This window comes from Podarcis filfolensis, assembly GCF_964270895.1.
Source record: "Podarcis filfolensis genome assembly, chromosome: 16".
NCBI lineage: Eukaryota > Metazoa > Chordata > Lepidosauria > Squamata > Lacertidae > Podarcis > Podarcis filfolensis.
This window is the reverse complement of record NC_139620.1, coordinates 38,003,444-38,019,473: the sequence shown is the minus strand read 5'-3', so window position 1 is coordinate 38,019,473 and position 16,030 is coordinate 38,003,444. Positions and strand designations below refer to the sequence as shown.

General features: G+C 44.6%; 1 protein-coding gene and 1 long non-coding RNA gene across 9 annotated transcripts in view; one reads left to right on the top strand and one right to left on the bottom strand.

Annotated features, from left to right (window-relative positions):
• The window catches only part of LOC310751447, a 120,777-nt gene that overhangs the window by 46,046 nt on the left and 58,701 nt on the right, over nucleotides 1–16,030 (top strand). The gene's annotated exons all lie outside the window — the stretch shown is intronic.
• Nucleotides 1–16,030, bottom strand: part of PITPNM2 (phosphatidylinositol transfer protein membrane associated 2) — a 206,771-nt gene that overhangs the window by 173,914 nt on the left and 16,827 nt on the right. Inside the window, exon 1 of one of the 8 annotated variants that reach the window (XM_083589724.1) lies at nucleotides 5,966–5,986. The exons of the other annotated variants lie outside the window; for them this stretch is intronic. The gene's annotated coding sequence lies outside the window, so the exon portion shown is untranslated. Of the gene's footprint in view, nucleotides 1–5,965; nucleotides 5,987–16,030 lie in introns of those variants that run through there. 8 annotated transcript variants of the gene reach the window in all.

Sequence of the window (16,030 nt, the reverse complement as noted above, 5' to 3'; positions counted from 1 at the left end):
CCCTGTACAAACAAGCAGGAGGCTGCTAGGGAGGCTTTTGAACTCTGCATCATCCAAGAGGCTCGGCAGACTTCCCCCTGGTATGTTAGAAATTCAATACGTGACAGCAGGCGGCCAAAGGAGTGCTTTGGGGATTTCGGCTCGCTCCAAGCTGTGAAACATCGTCATCGCTCTAACTCATGGAAATTTAACCGGGGAGGGGTGAGGCAAGGGACAGCAGAGGGCAGTGGCCACCCTCACATGCTCCTTTCTCCCTGTCCAAGATCAACAGACAGTCTCCATCCACACAAACTTCTCCAACGCACTTCCACGGCAGAGACCATTTTAAACATGCAGCTGTTAAGTTAGTTACCGTATTTTTCGCCTTATAGGACGCACTTTTCCCCCTCCAAAAATGAAGGGGAAATGTGTGTGCGTCCTATGGGGCGAATGCAGGCTTTCGCTGAAGCCTGGAGAGTGAGAGGGGAGAGCCCCAGCGCCAGCCCCACAAGGTCGGGGGACAGAGGGAGGCGGAACGCCGCCATCCCGCTGTCTCCCGAAGTGGTTTGGAGGCTGGCGGCGGGGAGACCCCGCCGCCAGCCCCGCAAGCTCCGGGGACAGCGGGGAGGCGCAGCGCGTCTCCCCGCTGTCCCCGGACCTGGTCTGAAGGCGGGCGGTGGGGAGAAGAGTGCTTCTCCCCGCTGCCTGCCCCACAAGCTCCGGGGACAGAGGGGAGGCGCAGCGCGTCTCCCCGCTGTCCCCGGACCTGGTCTGAAGGCGGGCTGCGGGGAGAAGAGCGCTTCTCCCCGCTGCCGGCACCACAAGCGCCTGGGGGGGAAATAAATTTTTTTCCCTTTATTTCCCCTCCAAAAAACTTGATGCGTCCTATGGGCCGGTGCGTCCTATGGGGCGAAAAATACGGTAGATAGACTGGCTACCTCCATGCCTGGTCATTCTCCACATACCCCACCACACACACACACACACACGGTCACTAGCTTTCCAGTGCATCTATTATTTATTATCACCTCCCCTTCATCCTAAGGTCCCAGGGCAGGTTGCAACACAGTAGTAAGAGAAATTTTCAACTTACAACCCTAGAAAGTAATGTGGGTTCCAGAAACCTGCTGCTGCTGCTCACCAAATGGTGGTACCCAAGGCAGCCATGCAAATAAGTCCATCAAACTAAGTAGCCCATAGTAATTTCTGCCTATCCAACTGTATGTGTTCTCCCTCTCTCAGGCTACTCACGATTGATTTTTGTGAAGCCTCTCTGACTGATCACCTAGATGCAACTCGTACAAGCCTGCAGTAAGAGCTGGTTTGCACATGGGCTCAGTCCCCGATGAGGGTGGGATCCTGCACCCATGCAACATCAAGCAGCCCTTCCATATGATTGTGTGGAATGTATATAAACTGGTCTGGGAGGACACCTAGCAACTGGATTTGAAAGCAGTAGCATGCAGCCTGATACATGAGAGATGAGACTGATACATGAGAGATGCATTTAAGGTAGCAAAATTCAATTTAAATAAAAAGATAGTCTTAAAAAAAATTAAAAACCAAACCCTAACATTTCCATTGCCATATATGACATATTTCAGAAACAAATCAATATGGAGGCCATAAACACGGGAGTGACTGCGTGTGTGTCTGGTTTTCCCAGCTGTTTCGCTGACAATAAAACATTTTTACAGCTGGTATAGATTGATACTGCGAGGACTCCCATTTTACTATGGAAAATTTGAGCCCTTAGCCTGAATCCTATATGCATATATATTGCACTGTTAGCCTAGCACATGATAAAAACTCTCCTGGAATTTCAAAAACTAAATCATTGCATGGTCCCCTGGCAAACAAAGAGCCCAGTGAATTGAAGGCATAAATATATGAAGTTCATCTTTAAAAAAAACACACAACAACAAGAAGGAATTAAAAAGGAAATCAGAAATTTAAAAACACGGAGTTATGTTTACAGCAGATTGATGAACCACCTGTTCTAGAAGGGGGGGGGGGTGTAGAAAGCTCATCCACACAGGCACATTGCAGTTATTTCAGACCAGTGGTGCAAATTCTGATTGGTTATTTTTTTTTTCTGTACGGTATATAAGAGAACAAAGAACCAAGTTTAAAAAAACATACATGGAAAGACCATGCACTTTGGTCCTCTTTTTTTTACCTATGCCTGCTTGTTGTTTATTGGATTTTAATGCTGCTTTATTTAAAATGAGTTCTGAGTAAATGTGCAAATTGAAAGATTTTTAAAAACCACAATGTAAACAATTCACGAGGAAGGACTGAATGCTGATTTCTGTTTGAGAAATATTTATTGACAACGGACAGTATCTGTATATTGCTGTTTAGAGAATGTTTGAAACATTGCGAATGCATGATGCCTGTGTGGTTTTTCTGAAAAAGGCAAGATACGCTAGTATTATTCATTCTAGCTTCCAATGACTGGTGTTGTGACATGGGGAGGGGTAGCAGAGGCAGAAAGAGTCTGGCTTGCCTAAGTCCAAATACTATGTTCAATGCATGTCTGATACCTTTGGCTAAATGTTTCAGATTGTTTTGAAAGTGAAAGAGTGATTCAATACTACAGGGTCTAAATAACAAGAACTGACTTTGGACAGACCAGGTAAAGATAGTCCTTGCCCCCCCCACCCCGCCCATGAGCACCATATTTTGCAAGTGAAAGTCAGTGCAAGGGTGTTTTTCCTGTTAGCAACGCCACTCAGATAGCACAGATGGAGTCCAGAAAGGGGGGGAAATATTGATAACACCTCACTGAGGGAACTGAACAATATGGTGTATAATTTGAGAAGAAAGAAACAAAAAGGTTTTGTCTGGGGAAGGGCTGTAGCTGGGAGAATTTAGTAATAAACTGATTAACATTTTATTTGAGAACTCCAGGACTGCAGACAGATAAATGCATGTATCAAGTACTAGTGGGAAAGTGCCTGCTGTTGCTCATGAATTATAAAAAATGCCCCCCCCCCAAAAAAAATCAGTGAAGTTTGGAAAGGTTCTGTCCACCATCTTAATTCAAAATGGTGCCCAATTTTATCCAAACACAGATGAAAGCCTGCTCCTTGATCTCAACAACCCAAATGTAAAAATTGGGTTTCAATATCTGAAGATGTGTCCAAATGCGTAGAGGACAACAGCTTTCCAAAATATATACTAGAAGTTAAGAGTTTGAGGGTTTTTATATTCAAAAGCAGTAGTAACTAGCTGATCAATATGAAGTCAAACTAGTCACAGGCCACAGTGTTGGGATTACAAATCTCATCATTCCTGACTACTGGCCATGCTGACTGGGGCTGTTGAGAGTTGGACACCAGCAAGGTTCTATCTTCCCTTCTCAAGAAAGGAACATACTGGGTTGCACAGAAGGCCACACAAAATTGGTTTAGACACAAGGGACACCACTGACATCTTGTTTCACATCATGCCTCGTCAATAAGACTTAAGTTGTCCAGAAAAGTTCATCGGTTTTGGAAATTTTTGAAGGCTAACCCGTTTTCTTTGCTCTTCTGCAATAAAAATTATATATTCTGAACTCAACAAGTAAAGAGCTAGCAAACTTCTATGTACTACAGAAATTGCATAACCAAGCGCTGCAGTGAAAGTCCCAGATCTCAGCAAACAGTCCTCCTCCCCAGTCTGCTCCCCTGTTTAAGACCTTTTATTTACACCTCTGATTATTTCTGCGTTAATGTGCCAATTTTATCTCATTTGTGATAAACTCCACCTGTTTCCCAACATGTTCTGCCTCCTGCTTCTCTGGGGGGGAAAGTGCTTTAATGTGTTTCCCCCTCCCCCCTCATTACTTTTTACTCCAAAAGAACCAAGTCCTGGCAGGGATTTAACAAATTAGTGCTGACTACTGTGCCGTTAAAGCAGACATGTAAATAACCGCCCTCCCAATCGCCTGTGGCGAGCTAAAGGAAACCAGGCATGTGTGCTTTGGTAAACTAGGAGAGAATGGGCTCTTTTTCTTGCCCCTCCCCAGGTCAGCACTGTTTATGGACTCACTTGCAAGGCTGGGTTTTAAATGTGGTATAGTGGGGGATATGGAACAGTTGGCCCCCCAGTTAGTGGTGGGCTACAGTGCCCATTACTCCTCACCACTGGCCACATTGGCTGTGTCGAATGGAAGCTGGAGCCCAAGAGAGTTTGAAGGACTACAGGTTACCCACTCTTGCGCTACAGGAGAACTAATCTGCCCTACCTTGAATGGGACTTTCCAAACCAGAGAGGCATGGCGGTAGAGTGGGAGTGTTATAAATTGTGATGATTGATCAATGGCAGCTTGCTCCAAAGTAACCTACGTTAAGCATGATGTGTGCGTCATGTCTAGGTAGGAGGTGACTTGAAGGAAGGGCATGTTAGGGGTAAATAGGGCCTTGAGTGAGTGAGTGAGTGAGTGAGTGAGTGAGTGATGGGAAATCTATCAAATTTCAGCGTAAATTTTGAAGAAGTGAAAAGAATCTTCTCTGGCCCTTCCTCCTTCCTTGGTTTATAGATTATTTCAAAGCAAAAACCAACTCAAGAGCTGAATAAAAATATTTAAAAAAAAAAAAAAACCAACTCAAGAGCTGAGAGCACCATGGGGAAAATGTCCCCGTTGCAGCAATGGTCTTTACCAACTGTCCTCTGATTAGCATCTGGTGAAGCCTCCATTTTAAATTTAACATAATGCGCTGGTGTAAAGGTAAAAGGTAAAGGACCCCTGGACAGTTACGTCCAGTCAAAGGTGACTGTGGGGTTGCGGCGCTCATCTCACTTCAGGCTGAGGGAGCCGGTGTTTGTCTGCAGACAGCTTTCCAGGTCATGTGGCTAAACTGCTTCTGGCACAACAGAACACCATGACGGAAGCCAGAGCGTATGGAAACACCGCTTACCTTCCTCCTGCCACCCATTTATCTACTTGCACTGGCATGCTTTTGAACTGCTAGGTTGGCAGAAGCTGGGACAGAGCAATGGGAGCTCACCCCATCATGCATATTCGAACCGCTGACCTTCCGATATGCAAGCCCATGAGGCTTAGTGGTTTAGACCACAGCACAACCCGCGTCCCTGTGTAACACTATGTCAGGGGGTATTGTGAAAAACTAAAATTGAACTCTCCAGAAGCAGCCACTGATTTGAACATCAGAAAAATAATAATATAGTGGTGGGCTAGTAGAGGCATGAGGGGTGCGTCCTACTCACCAAGGGCACCCCATGCTGATCCCATACTTATTTTAAAGGTTGAGATAGCATTGGAGATTGTATTCCTTGCCACTAAAGAAAAGTTGCAAGGCTTGGAAACACATTGGCCAATAAACCACTGTCAGTGCACCTCAGAGATTTTCTCACTTTTCCTTCTCAAGTTGTGGCAGTTGTTGTTATTATTGATTATTATTAACAGTACACAAATTTATAGTCTGCTTCACAACATAAAGCCACCAAAGCAATGCACACAATAAAAACAGAATAAAACACACAAACAGAAACTCTAAGAACAATAAAATCAGTTCCACAAATGCTAGAAACCAAAAAGGCAGCCATACAAATTCTAAAAACAACAAAGCAATTTCATCAGATATAAAATAAATGTAACCCACAAATCACTGGGTTACACTGCAAGGAAAGCCTTCCTAAGTTAAACAATGTATTCAGTGGGTGCCTAAACATCACCACACTGGGCCCTGGTCTCATTTCGGCTGGTAACTGATTCCAGAAAGCTGGAGAAGGAACTCTCAGTACAGGCTAAGCTCATCTCTGGAGCATACGGTACTCTCCACCATGCCCCATCTGAGGAGCGCAGTTGCCAGGCTGGGATACAGTGGGCGAAGCAGCCCCTTAGATACCCTGATCTCAAGTTTTTCTAGCACTTTAAGTCTAAAAGCAAAAGCTTGAACTGTGCCCGATTGCATATTAACAGCCAGAGCAGATTACAGATCCTTTGTCACAAACCATAAAAATAACACTTTCCTACCTCTCCTGAAATCAGCTATGTGCTTCCATTCCTTTCGCGGTGGCGCACCCAGGCAACACAGGAAGCTCCCCAATGCCAGGTCAGATGAATGATCCCTCCAGTTCAGTCATCCCCACACCAAGCGTCAAAACAGCTCTCCAGGGTTTCAGACAAAGGTATTAATTCCCCTGTTCTATCTGAAGGCGCCAGGGATTCTGCATGCAGAGCATGTGCTCAGCCACTTCACGGTGGCTCCTCTTCAAGTTCTCAGTGGATTGTGCCTGGTGACACTTCACATTTGTAGAGATCTCTGTTGGCTCTTTAGATTCACCAACAGCTTGCAGAAAAGGTTTTAATCTTTTCAACTGTACACTAAAAATTCCTGCGCTGAAGTGATGCACTTCTGTTCCATTACCCTTACACAACGTTGCTTTGTTTATTCAGAGCCAGTCTGAAAGAACATTCAGCTAAGAACATTCAACCAGGCCGGGCTCAGACCAAGTCTCCTGCCAACCTCCAATTCTACCATTTTGAAATGAAATAGAGATTCTAATGAAGTGAGTTAATGGATTAAAGTCAGGTATAGGTGAATCTGGAAGTTTTGGTTTCTCTCCGTTTCTCAATCTTAAATTCAGTTTTCTACGTTTCCATATCAGTTTGAAGTATTATAATTTTTTTAAGTCCTCAAAACATTTATTAGCATTTTAGGGTGAATTTCTCCTAAAACACCGATTTTGTATGCAATTTTAGCTTACATGCACATTTTTGCAAAGTGATTTTCCCTAATATAACACGTTTTGCATGCCATATTCACTAATATGTGCATCTATATGCACACTTCATTATAGGTTATGCTTTTTATTTAAAAGTTATGAACACATAACTTGACGGGAGCACTCTGTTGTAAAATTCACAAGATTGTGAATTTTGAAAGATGGCTGTTTAAGTTCACACACTGTTTCGGAAAATATGAATTAGGTAGGTTCACTTTTAAATGCAAAGTGAATTGAGGAGTAGAGGAACCAAGAGTGGCAGTCATGAGATGTGGGAGCGCCACTCTGGGAAGAAAAACACAATTTTTAATGCAAAATGATGTCCTGTACGGAATATGCACAAACTATTGAGCATGGCTTGCAACCGCCAGTTGGAACACTGTGGAATGACACTTCCATCTGACTACCATACATGCAAGGAACCACAACAGGGTGGTTTCAGGTTATATTTTCACTTCTTTTTGTGATGGCTCTGTACTCCAATTTGTTGTTACTGTTGATATTGTTCTTTCTCTTTCCTTTTTTAAGATATCTATTTCATTTGCAAGTGGAGAATCAATGATTTTTTAAAAAAAGTGGATTAAAGTACTCTGTTGCCCTAGTGTAACAAATTCACTTTTTAATAAATGCACTTAAAATTGTAGGGTGAATTAACAGGAAGTGTAAACACATTGCAAGCAAATGAGAAGAGATTCTCATTGTTACATAACCTCCCCATAAACAAAACAAAATTAATGCTCAGTAAAAGTTAAACATAGTCTAACCACCGTGTAAGCTCTGCACAAGCAAATCAGGATGACTGCTGAATAAATAAGTTGTCTGAAGTAGCCTTTACTCAAGACTTGGCGGCAGTCTAGAGACTTTCAAATGGTGTTCTGGAGTACCATGAGGTTCCTCAGTTTATCACAGGCTGACAAGCTCAGTAGTGGTGAGACTCCAGCATTGAAGGTGCGGGGATTAATGACACTGGGGACCCCTCCAACTCTATTCTATAATTCTATGATTCAACAACAGATTGAAGAGAGCTTGCTCACCACTACCAACCCTCCTCCACTTGGGAATTACAAGTAGGGAGCAGGGCTGGGTGATACCTGGTATTCAACATCGTGATATATCACCAGCGAAACATCACAATATACCAATATATCATGGTGCTTGAAATAAGGATGGAGCTATGTAGAGGCATTGGCTGGCTTCACGGTTTCCCCCACATCGTGATTTTTGCATAACACACACACATACATCATGATTCACAATATATTGCCAGGTCAAAATTATGAAACCAATATCACAAAATGGACTTCAAACTGGTTTTGGATGATATACTGATATATCTCCAAGTCCTAGCAGGAGGGTGCTGCTGTTGCACTTGGGTCCTGCTTGTGGGTTCCCTGTGAGCATCTGGTTGGCCTCTGTGAGAAGAGGATGCTGGCCTGAGCCAACAGGCCTCTTATTTTCTTCTCATGAAAAGCAGACCACAGAAGTGCTGAGGAATGTGCTAGTTACACTCTCTAAGCTCATGCAGGCAAGCAGTGTCAAATCTGCATAAAATTTGCTAATACGTACAGGTGTCTATGTATAGGTGTTGGGTAAGACATGTGTCAAAAGGCAACCCAAATGATTTCTCATCCAATCACTTGATTGCGGGTGAAATGGAATAGAAAAGGCCATGTATCCCACTCTGTCCCTCTTCTCAATGGAGTGAAACAGTGATGTGTCCTTGCCCCTACTCTCTTCAATTTTTACATAAATTATTTGGCAGGAAGCCTACCAGTGAAACACACTACCCTAATCTGTCAAACAAACCCCTGCAGATTTTATTATATGCAGACGATGTAGTACTTTTTTCTTTGACAAGTGTGGGCTTGAGGCGTTTGCTGAGAGCTTTTGAGAGTTACTGCAATAAGGAAACATTACAGATTAACTATGATAAAACTCATCCAAATCACTCAGATAATTTCTCCAATTTGAGCCTCCCTTCCCCAATTCAGTTTCTCTTTCACTCATTTACCCCGAATTAATTTCCAATAGATCCAACTCAAAATCATTTCAATTCCCCTTCTATTACTCCCAGTCACTTCTAAAGCAAGTTTAATACCATTAATTCCCCCAAATCAATATTCTACTCCAGTAACCCACCCCCAGTTCAATTTCCACTGAATTCATTATCCACCCAAAATCATCCAGGGCACTTAGAGATTCAACATCTGTGCCACAGCTGGGTAAAGAAGGAACAGACAGGACCCCCAGGCAGGGATGGGGGAGGTTCAATTCAGTTCACATTTAAAAGCAACCTAATTCATACTTTCCAAAACAGTATGTGAATCGAAACCCAGCCATCTCTCAAAATCTGCACTTCTAATTTTATGACACAGTTCTCCAGTCAAGTAATGTGTAAAAAAAATGCAGATCCTTGGGTAAAGTGTGCATATACATGTACTGCATTAGTGAAAACAATAAAAATGCATTGTTAGGGGAAACTGTTCAGCAAAAATGTGTATATTAGGTAAAACTTCATACAAACATGTATATTTGATGAGTTTTCCTGATGACTTTAAACAAAATCCACAAGTTGATCTGGAATTGTAGGGAACTGAACTGAAAACAGAAAAATGAGAAACCACAACTTAGAGATTCACCCAACCCCACAGTCACTGCCTTGCATACAATGGGCACTTGTATGAGGAGCGCAATAAAATGCCGTCTACCAGTTCAGACCGCCTGCCTGGGAGTGGCTCTCCAGGGCCTCAGACAGGGGCCTCCCCCTCCCCTGCAGCCTGATGCGTTTAATTGGGAGAGGCCCCAGGCTGCAGACACACCATACAATTAAAGGGCACTCCCAAAAAGAAAGAATACTGGGAACTATAGTTTGTTAAGGGAAACATAGTTTGTTAAGCTGGAAATTGAAGCTCTCTTAGGGGTAAACTACGGTTCCCAATATTATTGGGGGTGAGTGTGCTTTAAATGTATGGGGGGGTGCAGCCCCAGACTTCTTTACAGACATGCAGCTGATGTGGAAAGTATTATCTTCAACACACTGCCATAGAAATAAACGCTTCGGAAACAACATTTTGATGCTTCCATGGAACAGCAACCAATAAATGTAGCTCAACACCTCCGTCGACTAGACGGGACTTCAGAAGCAGCTGGAGGACAGTGCTAATTGATCATGGCGTGATAAACGCCAGCTCTCCTAGCGTCAGGTCTGCCTTTTGTACCTTTATTGATTTTTAATTTGAACAGCCCAAGTATGCCCCTACGTGCAAGGAGACAGAACAGGATTGCCATCTTGTATATCAGGTATAAGATCTGGCCAGTGGCCCATCTAGTCCAGCATCCTGTTCTCACAGTGGCCAACCAAATGTCTGTGGGAAGCCTGCAAGCCGGACCCTGCACATTGGCTTCTCTCCTCAGACACCCGTGTAGCTGGGAGAAGGAATACAACACCAGGGTTGTGGCTGTTGATTCAGTCTCATTGCTCCCTTTCAGTTCCACATTTTGGAGGGTCCTGGGGCAAGACCTGCCTCAGGGAGTCTACTCCTCACTGCAGCAACTCTAGAGAGCTCAAAAGAGTAGCCGTGTCAGTCTTTTGCAAGAAAACAAAGTCTTCTGGCACCTTACAGCAGGTGCAGAGAACCTATGGACATCCAGATGTTTTTGGACTACCATAATCCCTAACTACTGGCCATACCAGGGGTTGGGCGTTCGACAACATCTGGAGGGTGCCAGGTTCCCCACCCCTAGGGTAAGTGAAATCCACAATTTGTGTATACAGTGGTACCTCAGGTTAAGTACTTAATTCGTTCCCGGGGGTCCGTTCTTAACCTGAAACTGTTCTTAACCTGAAGCACCACTTTAGCTAATGGGCCTCCTGCTGCTGCCGCACCGCCAGAGCACGATTTCTGTTCTCATCCTGAAGCAAAGTTCTTAACCTGAAGCACTATTTCTGGGTTAAAGGAGTATGTAACCTGAAGCGCATGTAACCTGAAGTGTATGTAACCTGAGGTACCACTGTAATTTGGTCTAGAATTCTGGAGAACCAAAAACTCAATTTTTCCTTTCACAAACAAGCTTTGAGTCCGAAGTGTTGCAGAGATAAGCTTCGAAATGCAATGCTGCAGAAAAGTTAACTGATCAGAGACTTCTTTAAAAAAAAGAAATCAATCTACATCTAGCTTGAGAAGGAAAGGAAGATCAGCAGTTACGTTACCTTTTAAAGTAAACATGCACTCACACAAAGGACATAGCTGGATTGGGTTGACATAGCCCCCTAAAACCTTTCGGACAAAAGCAGTGGCTCTGTAAGCAAAGCAGTAAAAGAACGATTCAGGCACAGGAACGTGTGGCATTAAGGAACTGGGAACAAAGCTCTCTTAAAGCCAGGCTACACGACTTGCAGCAGAGAGCATGGCGCTGCTGCTATTTTTAAGAACTACGCCTACAGTATGCGACGGCTCCACAAAGCAAAACAACTACATTTAAAAATAATACACTTTGAAAAATCAAAAACAACCGCGGAACACGCTCCAGCCGCTGCATTGCCTAAAATGAATAAAGTGTTTGTGCTGGGCTGGCAGATCCCCCCCATGTTCAAGCTTAAGGATCTGGAATCCTGTTCATGGAAAGGAGAAGAAGAAAAGGCCTGAAAATAGAGAACGATTACATTACGCACCTGAAATAAATTATGCCGGGGTGAAGCTTGGCATGTGCCTATCAGCAACTCACATTTGAGATGAAAGAAGTATACTGGTTCTGGAAAATTAACGGCCTTGACCTCAGGATCAGCCAGCTGACTCACATACATTGAGGTGAAGATGTTTGGCCATTTAAAGTGGTATGACACTGCTTTAGAGTGCAGATGAGGCCTACTGTAGGTACATGCCACTGAAATAAATGAAAATATTTATTTTCTCCACCCCTTCACTCTGCCTCCTCCACCTTCCTGAACTTCCTCTGTGTGGTCTCACCTGTTTTGGATTTTAGGCTGTAAGGTCCTTGAGGGCAGAGGTCTCTATTTTATATTTTTATTTTTTTGCAATAGAAAGAGAGAGAGAGCTCAACAACATTGGCCAACGGTTTTCACTTTTTGAAATATGGCAACCCTAATGTAGTCCAGCATCCTGTTCTCTCAGTGGCCAACCAGGTACCTAAGGCCGAGGTGCCAAGTTCCACTTGACATTGGGGGGGTGTATTGGCTTGTCACATGTGCATGACATCACACGTGCAACACACATGTGTGATGTCACATATATCGGGAGGAGGCCACAAGGCTGCCACAGTGGGTAGGCCTGACGAGGCCCTCTGCCACCGCAGGGAGGCCCAGTGGGGGAGACCCGGTGTGTCCTTGTCCTTTAAGATCGGAGGGGCTCAGCCCCATCCCCGCATACGGGGGGGGGGGCTGAGCTGTCCTCAGCACCATAGAGTTGGCACCTATGGCCTAAGAAAGGCTGCAAGCAAGATGTGAGAATAACAGCACCCAGCTATAAAAAGAAGACATATAGACTCCTGCAGCACCTGAAGTCCTAAGCTTTTGTGGACTGGAATGACTTCAGGAGTTGCACATAACAGTAGCCTTCGTTGGCAGGTAGTGTAAAAAGTACAATCTCTGTGTACTTTTAGATCCATAATTAATGTTGTTACGCACACATGCAAGTAACGTTGCGCTCGTAACAAATGACCATTTTTAGTAAAGCCATTAATTGTGTTCAACTTTCAGTAGCTAAAGTATATGTTATATACATGCACAGACAATATTTAACAGCTGGGACAAGCTGTCCAGCCAGAGAACATTATATGGCTATAGCAAGTTGAAGCTGCAACAAAATGTTGCCATGCAGGGCAGCCCTATTGAGGGTTCCCGATACTTCATTCCACTCCCACTCCCAGCAAAAAAAAAGGCAACCAATATTCTGAGGTTGGACACTGAGCATACTCAATTTGCTGTGGGCTACTTTGGAGGGGGAGTCAGCGGCATAGCGTGGGTTTGTCAGCACCCAGGGCAAGGCAAGTAATTTGCGCCCCCTAACCCCTAACCTGCCGCCGCTGCCAGCTTCTTCTTGCTGCTGCCTGGGCTGGTCTGGTGTGGTTCTCTCCCGCGCTCAGCACTGCGCTGGGCGGCCGCTGCACTGTCCCTCCCCCAGATAGTCCCTCGCTCTCTCTCCGCACCGCACGCCTGGCACCCACCCCCTCCATAGTGGGCGGCGACCCAGCGGCTCGGATCGGATTCGCACAGCCAGCACTGCAGTGAGAGTGAGTGAGTGAGCCAGGTAGGGGCAGAGAGCTGCGAGTGCGAGCGAGCCCCCCCCCAGATGTTGCGCCCAGTGCGGCCGGCCCCCCCTGCACCCCCCACGCTACGCCACTGGGGGGAGTTCCCACCTCCCCTTAGTTTCCCCTAAATATTTTGGTACTTCTGCAAACTTTGGGGTTGCTATGAATCTGCTAACAGGGCTGCCATGCTAGCAACTTAGAATTAGAATATAGGATGATTTCTCAGCTCATGGGACACTACCGCTGACAGATGGGTGGAAGTGACTTTTGCAAATTCCACCTTCCCGCAGTCCCCAGTGCCACTCCTACACTTTTCTGAAGGGTTAGGTCCAGCCATGGAAAGCAAAGTCTGGATCCAACCCCATGGACCTTTTCCAGAAGAGGGCATTTTGACTCTTATCATCCCTGTCTGGCTCTGTGACGTGACATTTTGCCCTGCCAAGGAATCATCATCTCCATGACATCAAACTGGCTTCAGGTGTCAGTTCCCAGGAAGGCCCAGGTTAAAATCCTCACTCAGCCATGAAACTCACTGGGCAACCTTCAGCCAATCAACACCTCTCAGCTTAACCCACCTCAAAGGTGACGAGAAAACAGGTAGCTTGGGGGACCACGTTGAGCACCCTAAGCGACTTGCAAAGACGGGCAAGATAAAGACCTAGAGAAACATTTGAAGTCACAGCCTAAAAGCCCTGAGCATTGTTGCATCTACCTGAAAATGGAAGAACACCAAAGAAAAGCCTACAGCACTCACTTAAAAGCTTTTGAAATAAAGAAAGGAGACACCCACAATGGGTTGTCAGCTCAAGAGACAGTCAGAAGACAGAAAATATTTGGATTTCGATTTTATCTGCAACAAACACGCAACATCGTCTATTTATATGAAAGAAGGGTGGAAGGAGAGAAGATGGAACAAAAATGTAACATTGAGATAAGTAAGCCACCCACACAGAGAAAACGATTCCATATTGTGTCAGTTCTTTCTAAAATGAGGGTACTTAAAAATATACACAGTGTATTATTTTCTACCTGGAATGGCATAAAAGGAAAAAGAGTTCCAAGAGAAAGACAACTTCTACTTCAGAAATAGTTTGAGACCTCATCCATTTGCCCCTCTCCTTCCAGGCAGTGTGCTTGCGTCTTTATTACAGGCAGCAATCCAACAGACAAAGCTTCCAATCCAACAGACAAACCCAAATAATTACCGCCCAGTCAGTCTGACATCAATACCAGGGAAGATTCTGGAGCAGATCATTAAGCAAACAGTCTGTGAGCACCTAGAAAGGAATGCTGTGATCACCAATAGTCAGCATGGATTTCTGAAAAATAAGTCATGTCAGACGAACCTGATCTCGTTTTTTGACAGAATTACAAGCCTGGTAGATGAAGGGAACGCAGTGGATGTAGCCTACCTTGATTTCAGCAAGGCATTTGACAAGGTGCCCCATGATATTCTTGTAAAGAAGCTGGTAAAATGCGGTCTTGACTATGCTACCACTCAGTGGATTTGTAACTGGCTGACTGACCGAACCCAAAGGGTGCTCATCAATGGTTCCTCTTCATCCTGGAGAAGAGTGACTAGTGGGGTGCCACAGGGTTCTGTCTTGGGCCCGGTCTTATTCAACATCTTTATCAACGACTTGGATGATGGACTCAAGGGCATCCTGATCAAATTTGCAGATGACACCAAACTGGGAGGGGTGGCTAACACCCCAGAGGACAGGATCACACTTCAAAACGACCTTGACAGATTAGAGAACTGGGCCAAAACAAACAAGATGAATTTTAACAGGGAGAAATGTAAAGTATTGCACTTGGGCAAAAAAAATGAGAGGCACAAATACAAGATGGGTGACACCTGGCTTGAGAGCAGTTCATGTGAAAAGGATCTAGGAGTCTTGGTTGACCACAAACTTGACATGAGCCAACAGTGTGACGCGGCAGCTAAAAAAGCCAATGCAATTCTGGGCTGCATCAATAGGAGTATAGCATCTAGATCAAGGGAAGTAATAGTGCCACTGTATTCTGCTCTGGTCAGACCTCACCTGGAGTACTGTGTCCAGTTCTGGGCACCACAGTTCAAGAAGGACACTGACAAACTGGAACGTGTCCAGAGGAGGGCAACCAAAATGGTCAAAGGCCTGGAAACGATGCCTTATGAGGAACGGCTAGGGGAGCTGGGCATGTTTAGCCTGGAGAAGAGGAGGCTAAGGGGTGATATGATAGCCATGTTCAAATATATAAAAGGATGTCACATAGAGGAGGGAGAAAGGTTGTTTTCTGCTGCTCCAGAGAAGCGGACACGGAGCAATGGATCCAAATTACAAGAAAGAAGATTCCACCTAAACATTAGGAAGAACTTCCTGACAGTAAGAGCTGTTCGACAGTGGAATTTGCTGCCAAGGAGTGTGGTGGAGTCTCCTTCTTTGGAGGTCTTTAAGCAGAGGCTTGACAACCATATGTCAGGAGTGCTCTGATGGTGTTTCCTGCTTGGCAGGGGGTTGGACTCGATGGCCCTTGTGGTCTCTTCCAACTCTATGATTCTATGATTCTATGATTCTATGATTCCTGCAGCACCAATGCATCCCCATTATCTCTAACCATTGGATTTCTGCCTGTTTAACCACTGTTAGGCCTTCTGGTGCAGAGCAGTGTAAGAGAGGAAATGACAATGCTAACCTGAGCCCATTTGGTTGTCAGGCCAGAGAACCATAAGGAACAACTGTTTTTCCCTCTCTGGAAAGGAAATATTAAAATTTTTGTATTATTTGTTTGAAGGTCTAACACATTCTTCCCCAAGGATAGGAAGGAGCCAAGAGTCAGTAGAAGGTCAAGGTAATACCAAGGGAGAGATGGAGCCATCAATTTCACTTCTCTGTATAGTACTTCTCATTTTCCCAACCTTAAATTTGGTTCACATTTCCACAGAAATTTTCTTTTTCTTTTTTTAACATCCTTATCCAAATTCATCAGCATTTCAGCACTAATTTCTTCTAGCATTTTTGTTTGGTGTTCTGACTCGCACATTTTTATGAGCAATTTTTTC